The sequence below is a fragment of the Diadema antillarum genome, unplaced genomic scaffold (assembly GCF_040938485.1).
Source record: "Diadema antillarum isolate AM-2024a unplaced genomic scaffold, OU_Dant_1.0 seq00000106_RagTag, whole genome shotgun sequence".
Lineage (NCBI taxonomy): Eukaryota > Metazoa > Echinodermata > Echinoidea > Diadematoida > Diadematidae > Diadema > Diadema antillarum.
In genome coordinates this window covers 169883-181301 of record NW_027271192.1, presented here as the reverse complement: position 1 = coordinate 181301, position 11419 = coordinate 169883, and positions in this window count along the sequence as shown.

Sequence of the window (11419 nt, the reverse complement as noted above, 5' to 3'; positions counted from 1 at the left end):
GTGCGCTCAATAAATCGAGAGTAAGATCAACTCGTTAAAACACGCAAAAACATGCATCAAATTGCACCATTTGCAACATCAAAATGCAAAAAGTTCTTACCGTGGGAGGGGGGACACCCCCTCCCACACCCTCCCCTCCCCCTTCGCTCGCTCCGCTCGCTCGGGTTCAGTCGCGTTCATGATATTCAGTGAAAAGAATTAATACTAGAAGTGTATTTAAATAATACCATTTTATAGGCAAATTGTTCAGTAATAATCTACACCAAAATATACTGCTACCTTAACATGTGGGACTGTTTCACGTCGATAAAACGCGCAAAAACATGCATCAAACTGCACCACTGCAACATCAAAATGCAAAAAGTTCTTACCGTGGGAAGGGGGACACCCCCCTCCCACACCCTCCCCTCCCCCGCGCTCGCTCCGTTCGCTCGGGTTCAGTCGCGTTCATGATATTCAGTGAAAAAATTAATACAAGAAGTGTATTTAAATCATGCCATATTACAGGCAAATTGTTCAATGATAATCTACATCAAGATATACGGCAACCTTAAACAAGTGGGACTGTTTCAACTCGTTAAAACATGCAAAAACATGCATCAAATTGAACCATTTACAACATCAAAATGCAAAAAGTTCTTACCGTGGGAGGGGGGACACCCCCTCCCACACCCTCCCCTCCCCCTTCGTTCGCTCCGTTCGCTCGCGTTCAGTCGCGTTCATGATATTCAGTGAAAAGAATTGATACTAGAAGTGTATTTAAATGATACCATTTTATAGGAAAATTGTTCAATAATAATCTACACTAAAATATACTGCTACCTTAAACAAGTGGGACTGTTTCACGTCGATAAAACGCGCAAAAACAAGCATCAAATTGCACTATTTGCAACATCAAAATGCAAAAAGTTCTCACCGTGGGAGGGGGGACACCCCCCTCCCACACCCTCCCCTCCCCCTCGCTCGCTCCGCTCGCTCGGGTTCAGTCGCGTTCATGATTCAGTGAAAAGAATTGATACAAGAAGTGTATTTAAATTATACAATTTTACAGGCAAATTGTTCAATAATAATCGACATCAAAATAAACTGCTACCTTAAACAAGTGGGACTGTTTCATGTCGATAAAACGCGCAAAAACATGCATCAAATTGCACCATTTACAACATCAAAATGCAAAAAGTTCTTACCGTGGGAGGGGGGACACCCCCCTCCCACACCCTCCCCCCCTCGTTCGCTCCGCTCGCTCGGGCTCGGTCGCTTCGCTCCCTCGCAGACTAACCGCCCCCCCCCCTAAGATGAAATCCTGGCTACGCCGTTGCTGTCAACTCCCATGCAGTTAGGACTCACGCAATTCATCAAAATGAAACTGTGTCACTCTGGTGACAGAATTCTCACGATGAACCGCAAAACAGAAGTTTAAAAAAGGAGTAAGAAATGTTCCCCAAATCCCTGATCATCCGAACATTCAACATGCCCAAGCCCATGCAAACTTTCGAGATTTTCTCAGACGCACACTTTGTGTATGTATGTGTTGAAATCTTTCCTGAAGTCTGCACCAATGCGCATCATTCAAAATGTAAAATTGTCAAAGCTCTCTCCAGCGGAAAGGGAGTGGGGGGGGGGGGGGGGGGAAGATGTCACTCTCCTATCCACATCATCTCAACCCCAATACCCCCATACCCCCGCCCCCTCCCCTCCCCCCCCCCCCCCCCACACACACACGTCGTAGATTTGCCACTGGCATGATGATCCATTTCGTAGGCAGTATAGATCTCAACACAATTGGCCATAGAGGTAGACACACTTTTGAGTTATAGTGAGATATCATAGCTTTCTTATGTCCTCTATGACCCCTACATGACCTTTGCCCTTTGACCTCTTTATGACGTTGTTCAAATTCAATCCGACCTTTCTAGTATTTTATCATGGACATCAACGTACTGTGCAAGTTTGGTGAAAATCCAGTCATCCATTCTTAAGTTATTGGGAGATTAAGCTTATTTTACGTACTTTATGACACTCTGACCTTTGACCTCGTGATCCCTTAATTAAGTTGTTTCTTTTTTACTTCATTACAAACACACCCTGCGAGTTCGGTGAAATCATGCCTGCCTTGCCATCTGTTACTGATTTTTTTTTTTTTTTTTAAGATTAAAGGGATGGTATATGGCCTATTGGTTGAGATGAGAAAGTTAGTCTGATAAGAAATAGTAAAATATATATTACGAGTTCAACGGTAAATTTCGATCGAAATCGGGTGGAAAATAAGGAAGTTATGACATTTTGAAGTTTCGCTATTTTTTCAGGAAACAGTCCTTGAACGGTCACTGTGAATATGCAAATGGCAGCATGTCGTCCTCTCACAACCATGCCATTATAGTTTGCACATAAAATCTTGAAATTTCCAGTTTTTCATTCAAACGCAGTTATGCCTGAGGTTCAAATCCTGGTATATCTAAATAATCACTATCCCGAAGTTATTCAACCAGGAATAACATCATGTTTCAGACTTCAATGACATGCAGAAACATTGAATTTTCGTTTGTTTGTTTGTTTGTTTTTTTGGAAACACACTACACAGTCAATGGAAAATTGTGAGGTTATCATGGTCGCTTATAGCTCACTCATCTGCATATCCATATCCACTGTACAAGAACTGTTTTGCAGAAATTAGACAAACTTCAAAATGTCATAACTTCCTTATTTTTCATACAATTTCAGTCAAATTTGTACCGTTGAACACGTAAGATTTCACTCTTTTTTTATCAGACTAACTTCATATATCATTTTGACCGGATTTCCCTCATTTTTTTCGAGATAATTTCATAAACCACTAATGAAATGTCACTGAACATACCAAGAGGAATTCAAAGTTAATCTAATGAAAATTGATTTTGAAAAGGCTGAGATATCCAGAGCAAAGTAAAACAAAGCGATCCAAATAAAAGGTGGGTCCCACCTTTTATTACTCTTTCATATTTCGTAAGACTAAATTTCTCATTCTCTCACAAAAAGAGAAGAAAACCTGAAGCCCCATCTCAACCAAAACCATACCATCCCTTTAAGTTTATTCTATATTTTATATAGCTTGACCTTTGACCTCGTGACCCCCAAAATTTTGGTCTTCGTATCACCTCATTATAAAGGCACTGCAAATTTTGTGAAAATTCGTTCATCCGTTTTCGAGTAATTTTTTACACCGGAACAGACAGACAGATTGACAAACAAACATATCGGAAACATAACCTCGCCCACCGTATATTCCCCTACTGGCAGAGTTTAAAAACTGTCCATGTGTGATAAATTGATAATCGACAGTCTTCTCAGAATCTCCAAAATTGCGGCGATGATAATGCTGGGTGATTATGCAGCGTGGAAGTTTTCTTATCTATTTGAATATAAAAAAAATGTGAGTGTAGGCCTACACGCGTCTTTGAAATAGAAATAACAATAACAACAACAGAGCTACGTTTTGTTGAAGTGCGGGATCGGGATCAGTGGCGCTCGAGACCTGTGGATGAGAAGTTGTAGCGAAGGTCTATGCCAATTGCTAAAATGATCCCACTACTTTTTTATGAGCCCAGTCGCTGTAAAAACGCGACAGACGCCGTGCTCGACACGGCGTCTGGTCGGGCTAACTATATTTATAGAAATGACAAAGAGGATGAGATAAAGATCTATCTAGGCCTACATATTATGATTTATGTGACGGTTCGTCGTCATCTTTTAGAAACCCTAAACTTACGATAGCTACAAGCCTATACCATAGGGTTGAAGTTCATGTGTTCGCAAAAGTAACAATAAGAACAAGAAGAAATTCGGCCAAATGTTGTCTTACATTACTCATCTGATCTAAAACACAATCATGCAATTAAAACAAACGTTTCCTTTAGCTGAATATGACATCTCAGCAATGTCTGTATACAATTATAGTTTCAAGAATTATAAGTCCTCATCCTAGTCCACTGAAAAATCATGATCTTGTCTGGTGAACCACTGAGTGTAGGCTGCTATTTAGTACCTGGCTGTGAACACCTCTGTCCGTTCACACACTCTATGTTTGACAAGTTTAGATAAATGAACAGGCATTGTCCTACATCATCGTTGGATTAAAGTCAAGTAAACTATACCGCTAAGTATACGTCTGAGAATATGAGAAACATCAAATTTAATTAGCCCAGTCATTGCGATCAACAGGGCCCAGTCGAGCTGTTCAGGGTTCGGTTCGTATTGTCTCGGGGTCGAGTTGTTCAGCCTCCGAGGTGAACCGGGTTATGTGCTAGCTGCATTGCTAGCTCGTCACTGTGGGCTAGCTACGCAACTGTGTGTATTACTACTAGGTGGTGGTGGTGTGTGGTGGGCGTGATCACATGATCACTTTCCCCACGAAGAAAGCTGCGCCTGCCTGATGTTGCATGCCTACTCCGCCGAGCTAGCTAGATGATGAACTTGGGAAAACAATTGAATGGAGTTGTTGTCATGAGTAATACTTAGTGGTAAAAGTGGACACACGTTCGTCCGTTCGTCGGATATTTGTCTGGTTTTGTTGACTGACTACAAACAAATCGCTGTTGTAAACAGATATCGGGGTTCGCGTTCGTTCGGGTTGTCTGTCGGTGATCGAGACGTGCGCGCTCCGACTCTTGAGACTGAGCTGAGTAGGCATACTGTGAAGTGGGTCTGCTGTCGCCAGAATTCTGAGGGTAAATAAAAATACTGTGTGTGATTGTTTAACAATAATTAGGCATTTTGACAACTTCTAATAGAATACATAGATACTTGGTTAACTTTTGTTTTCTTCTGGGACAGGCTACATGTATGATATGAATCTCAAACTACTCAGTACGAAGTATATTTTAGTATGCACTGCATGATTGAGAATAATCATTCATTCAATCAATGGAATAAATCGCTCTTTAGCTTTGTAGACTCTGAATTGGAACTATCTAACTGTTAACATGTATTGTTGGGCCTGTGGAAGGTGGCAGCAAGCTGGGTTCTGAAATGGAATTTAAGCTTTTAAGAACGACCTCTCGCTGAGCTAAAACATTGTTTTTTGTTTTTTTGGTTTTTTTTAATCCCGATCTGGGACTTGACTTCTAGAAATTGATAACACAATAAATGTATTATTATTATGCAATGTGAGTAGACGTATGTATTCTAAAACCAAACAAACTCAAAACAAAGTTTTTTGAAAACATATGTCACTGATGTCCTTCCCTTTGAGTTTGATGGATGCAGAATTTAATCTATTACTCTAGCGTTACTATTAGTCTAGAAATCATTCAGAGCAATCATATTGATTTTTGTATAGTTTGTAGGTGCAAATAATGTGATCCACAACATAAATGAGTCTATTGTCACTTGGTCACCAGCAATGATGCAATCTTGAAACATGGATTGATTGATCATTTGATAAAGAGTATTGTTACATGTAGTTCAAGGCCAGAAAGCCAAACATGTACAATGTATGCAAGTTATATATCAAGGGCCACATCAGATTTCTTGACTAAATGGAATACCTATCATCTACATGTAGGCCTACCAAGGAACTAACACTTCACCTTCCTTTGTCACCAAAGCTGCATCCACATCAGCTCTTAGTTTTTAGCATTTAAGATAATTTGATGGCTGTATAATCCCTGTCAAATTCTAAGCAACTTAAAGCTTGCAATCATATAAATTCAAATTTAATAGCAGACCAAAGTGTATGGTAATAAGTCTAATAACCATGAACATTTGTGCCCTGCTTATACAATGTTCTCATCTGCATCTGTAACATTTGCGAATTTGCATCATTTATGCCTACAGGATGTGAATAGCAGGAAATTAACCTCTGAACTCCACCTTTGGGCACCACCGACACTTGGCTTCCTTGAGGATACTTGACACCAGTTGAGAGAAAGGGGGAAGGCAACACGTTAACCACCACGATGGGAATGGGCAATTTGATGATCCTGTCGCAGATAACAGGATACGTCTTTGGTGTCATCTTTTCCCTCTTCATCTTCCCACCGATAGCAGCCAGCCAGAGCAAATTCAACGGACATTGCATCCTCTTCTCCTACGGAATCAAGAACTTAACAACAGACACTTACATTGTAGATAACTGGTCTGATGGGAGCCAGTGTGGGTTCGCCATCTTTGTTGGTGTGTGGTTGATGGGGATATCCTTGTGGCAGGCCATTCGTCTTTCCATTCATGCCGTCAATGGAACAGACAGGTTTGTGTTTTAATATGACATTGCACACAGTTGAGATGCCCTCATTGATGTTGTGTTATTAATGCTTGTATTGCCATGACTCTCTGGATACTAAATATATAAAAATGATATTTTTTTCACTTGGCTGGGTAAGATGAATTTCACATGTTTTTAGTTCTGCAGAATCAAAACATAAAGCAGTATTACATATGAACAAGCGAAAGATTTGCATGCATGTATTTTTGCCCTGTTTCCTCAGAAATTTCTACACTGAAAATTTTCCCTTTTTCATTATCTAAAATTGATTCTGGTATTGCCCTGTCTGTTGACAGTCATTTACTGTTATAACTAAATCAATATTTAAGTGTCCATGTGAGTGTCAATATCAAGTGCTGTTTTGTGAGTTCAACTGAACTTTTTCTTGAACGACTTGCTTCCACAGTTCATTCCTCATGACATGCATCACAGGGCTATTCACGATGCTGATGTCAGTCATGCTTCTGGCTTCAGCCATTACAGTCACAGATGGCTACAATATGTGGTGTCACAGGATTAAAGAGCAAACGGGTGAAATGTGAGTACATGTACAGTACATTGTTTGTGGCTGGTTATCTTGCCTGCTGTTGTTGCCTGGTAAGCCATGCTAGTGACACACGAACATTTGTCAGAAATCATGAATAAGTCACAGTTTTATTCACCACTTGTGGAGTATAATGTTATCAACATCTCTGAAGAAAATTAATTGTGATCTGAGTTGGAAATTCTGTCATTTTGATATCCCTTTATTATGCAAGGGTATCATCCTGTTTCAAATAATGTGAATTTGTGTATCATGAATATCATCAAAGATTTATTTTGCATTTAAAGCATTGATATTGTTTTGATATTGCGATGTATAGCGGGATGTCCTTGATTTCGTCGCCTCAATGGAAAAAGGGGTTAACGCATCCGAGCTACGCGGGGCTGCGCGAAAAAAGTTTTCGAGATAATCGACTTTAAAGGTTTTTTGGCTTCAAAATTGGGTTTAATCAAGGTTGATTCCTTCATTTCTTATATATAGTGTACATTAACGATTAATTACTTTACAAGCGTACTTTCAGCGATAATCCTCATTAAATCTTTGAGTAATTACAATTTTTCCATTAGTAACCTTAATACAGCCATATCTTCGCGTGCTTTTGAATGGCAAAAAGGGGTTAACGCTAAAGCGCGCGTCGATAACCCCTTCTTGCCATTTAACATCGCACGAACTGACGGTGTTGAAAGGGTACTGTCACTCCATAACATGTGTGCATTAAGTTTGTCTGTACCCAATAGTGATTTTAACGTAACTGCTAGGCTTTATCAGTCGTGTCTTTTATATACTGTAGTGGGGCCTTATCCCCATTTTATTACTGGAAAATTCTAAATTATAGGATTCAATATATTGTATTTGTGAGAAATGCATTAACCCCATGCATACCAGACCACATTCCTAAGAGGACATCAATCGCTTTTTAGTATTAAAATTAGCAACATAAATTTCTTCATTTCTAAGTCAATTCTATGAAAATGTATGCTTTGTGTATACAATATGGCATAAAAACATGTGGCAATCCTTTCCAATCGAAAAAGTAGCCAATTTGCACCTACAACAGTGTATAGAATTATGTTGCCAATTTAAGGATTTGCAGCTTATTTTGCCTTTAGATAATTCCTGCAAGCTATTTCAACATATTTTGCCCGTGACAAAAGGGGATAATATTTTGCAGCATTGGTTATTTCATTTGGTACATAATTCATAATTTTTAAAGAAAAAAATAATCAAGAGTTACGCATAGATAATACATGTATATTGTACGAGAAAATTTTGAATGTGGTCTGGTACTAAGCACAGAGATAGTTTTGGGAATGAAAAACAGAAAATAAAATAGAACTTGCTCTTTATATCTTAAGACATTCTCGCAAGTGTTTCTAAATAATTTTCACGCTTTGAACAAATATTAGACTAACGATTTATTCATAGTTACACCTTGTAAACTATAGCTGATAATGTGCATGTATTCATTCGAATGCCCTCGAGACCATTCTTAAATAACTCACATAAATTATTTAGAAATTAATGAAGAAATTTAGAGCAATTACTACTGCTCAATGACTTGGCACAATGATCATGATCAAAATTAATACTACAATTTTTTGAGAAGTATTTTTCAAAGGTTTTCAGATTTATCAAAGCTATCTTTGTGCTTTAATGGTCTAATGTAGCTGACCAATGAAATACCAACAATGAAATCAAATCAAACACCATGTATGTTCAAATGAGTTTATTATATATATATATATATACAGCCAATTAACATTTAAATTGCGGCATCGGTCTACCTGACATGACACTTTTAAGCTATATATTCAAAATTTGAAGTCGATAAGTCACGCGAAATTCAAATAATACACATAAACAATACATGATTGATAGTTCTTGCTCAGACAATTGACATGTTTATTTGTTGAAATAATAGGTTTCTGCGTATAATTTGAAAAAAAAAACAAATGTTGAACATATTATTCATTATTGTAGAAGATATTTTGGAAAATATTGTAATAATATGGTAAAAATAAGGACTTCACACATCATTACATAATTACAAATAGGGACTGTAATACAGACTGATATTTGTTTCGAGGTATGAAAAAAGGTCGTTTGAAATTTAACGGCATAATATTTTGCGTGTATACATCAAGATTCCAAACGTGAAAGCTTCAGATTGTCTAAAATTACATTTTAATCAACTTACGATGTTGCATAGCTATTCAAGGAACGAACCATCTTTAAGGCAGTTAATACAATTAAATTCATTTTATTTATTTTCTCAAAGTTACCTCATTTTTCCACAAAATGACCTCTGTGACCTTTGACCTTTAACCCAATGACCCCAAAATCGAACCAAAGTATTATTCCCCCCCCCCCCCATATACCCTCATACTAAGTTTGATGTCAAACCATCACGGTTCTTGAGATATTGAAAAAAACAAAATGGGACGGACATACGCACGGATGGACGACCCGAAAACATAACGCCTGCGGCCACTTCGTTGGCGGAGGCATAAAATATGAAACAATGCTAAATATCAAAATATTATTCACTTTCTTGTTCATGCTGTGCAGATATAGTTACGAAAGTGAAATCGACAATTAGATTAATACATTTCGAATAATACACAGTGTTGCATCTATGCAGGACTTGTGATGACATTCTGCCAGGTATATACTCGCGTCTCTAACTATGATACTTTTTCAAAACTTGTTGACATTTTTTTACTGTTCTTGCCTTTATTTACATTAATATGAATTCATGCTCTCCTTGCTGTCATTGCATCGCAGAATATCCAAATGCTAATCACAATTATTAGTTATGTTGTGAAAGTAGTCTAAGAAAGTGAAATCGTGGCATTTCAAATTGCAACTTAGAAATCAATTTTCAAACAACACATTTGTAATTTTGCAGGGCATGTCACATTCTTCCAATACTTACATTTCAAAAAATAAAGATAATGGTGTAAATTAAGCATAAATTTTCTTCACTTTGGGCGAAAAACCCCAAATCTCATCAAGTTCATCGGAATATTTTGAAATACAAGAAGACATGTATTCAAATTTCCCAAGGTTTGAGGATTTGCAGATTCGATTCAATTCGTTTTGTAATTTATTATGATACAATTGTCACACAAGCACACATTATACCAGGTATTTCTGTAATTATTGTTAGTGTCCTTATTTGCACTTAATTTTGAATATTTCGAATTACCAATGGAAAAACAGAATTCCTAGAATACATTTTAATTTATCCAAAAATGTGTACATACTTACTGTATTTTCTAAGTACAGGCCTACGTGTTCAATCTAAGTAATGTCCAAGTCCAAGTCATTGCATTCTCCCTTCAATGTGGTGCCCTAGTTGGGCAAAACGAAGTAAGCGACAAAAGTGATACTCCTTGTAATGACCAAAATGTGTCTCAAATTTGCAAGGGCATCAATGGAATATCACAATGTATAACCTATTATATCTCTGAGCAAGGTGAGTGTTTGTGCATTAAATTTGACTTGGAAGAAGAGCACATTAGGTGTAATATAAAAACGTCAATTACTCAAATTTGGATGGTATGTCTCTTGATTCCTTTTACCAAAGTAAGGCAGTATGAAATCTAAAGTTCCATTCCATATGCTAATAGGCTCTAATGCAGACATCAGGTTGGCTCATGTTATATACTGTATGTGTATCTCCGCCTTAAAGTTAGAAAGTCCTTTTGCAGACTTCCCTAAATACACCAAACACTGTATACAACTAATGATACTAGTATTTGGATCATGTCTGTGAAATGTCAAAGTCGCAAGATGTGTAGAATTCAAACGATGCACAAGAGTACTACAGCTGTATATGTATTTGTACTGTCGTCTGTGTTCAAGCCACAACAGTAGGCCTACAATATGATTCACTGTTCGGATGTTTGATGCATGTGTCCATCATTTTCCTCCTCCTCGGATTCATCACTCTGAGACTGTTGTACCTCTGTCGTGAGGTTTTCATAGTAGCTGTGATACATCGATGGGATAATGTTGTCCTTGCACAAACTAAGCAAATCTTGCTTCTTTTCCCTTGAGAGGGCGAGATGTTGCTTGTACAACAGAGGCAGACGCATGTCATTTCTTCGACTTGAGCCCGAGACGCGAACTTCTACGAAGTCTTCGTTGAAATCATACTTTATTTTGATGACAGAGGGGTCTGTCCTCTGTACGCGGATCTGACGAATTTTCAACCAGTTGACGGGATTGCCAGCCCTGTCCTTCTTCATGTACTTCACACAGGGTGTTGTCAACTGACGCAGATCAAGGAAGTCCTCTTTCGTCATGTGGGTAACTTCATACCGATTCCTGTTCCTTGCTGTTTGAATAACTGGTATCCACTGGTCGGGGTGATGGATTGTCACTCCCCTTTTGTTCCTTTCGATGCAGGAATGCATCGCGTCACATTCCATTTGAGTATGTCCGCTGATCAAGAATTTATGGTCAATGATGGCAACATTAGTGTGCAGAACTGCATATAGCAAAGTGCAAGCTATAATTCTGTTCCGATTTTGGCCTCCACAGCAGTCAGAAAAGAAACTTATGTGTGTGGTATCAGGATCAAGTGACTGCATGAACTTTAAGAGGCATGAGCCAATCTCACATGCTCCCCG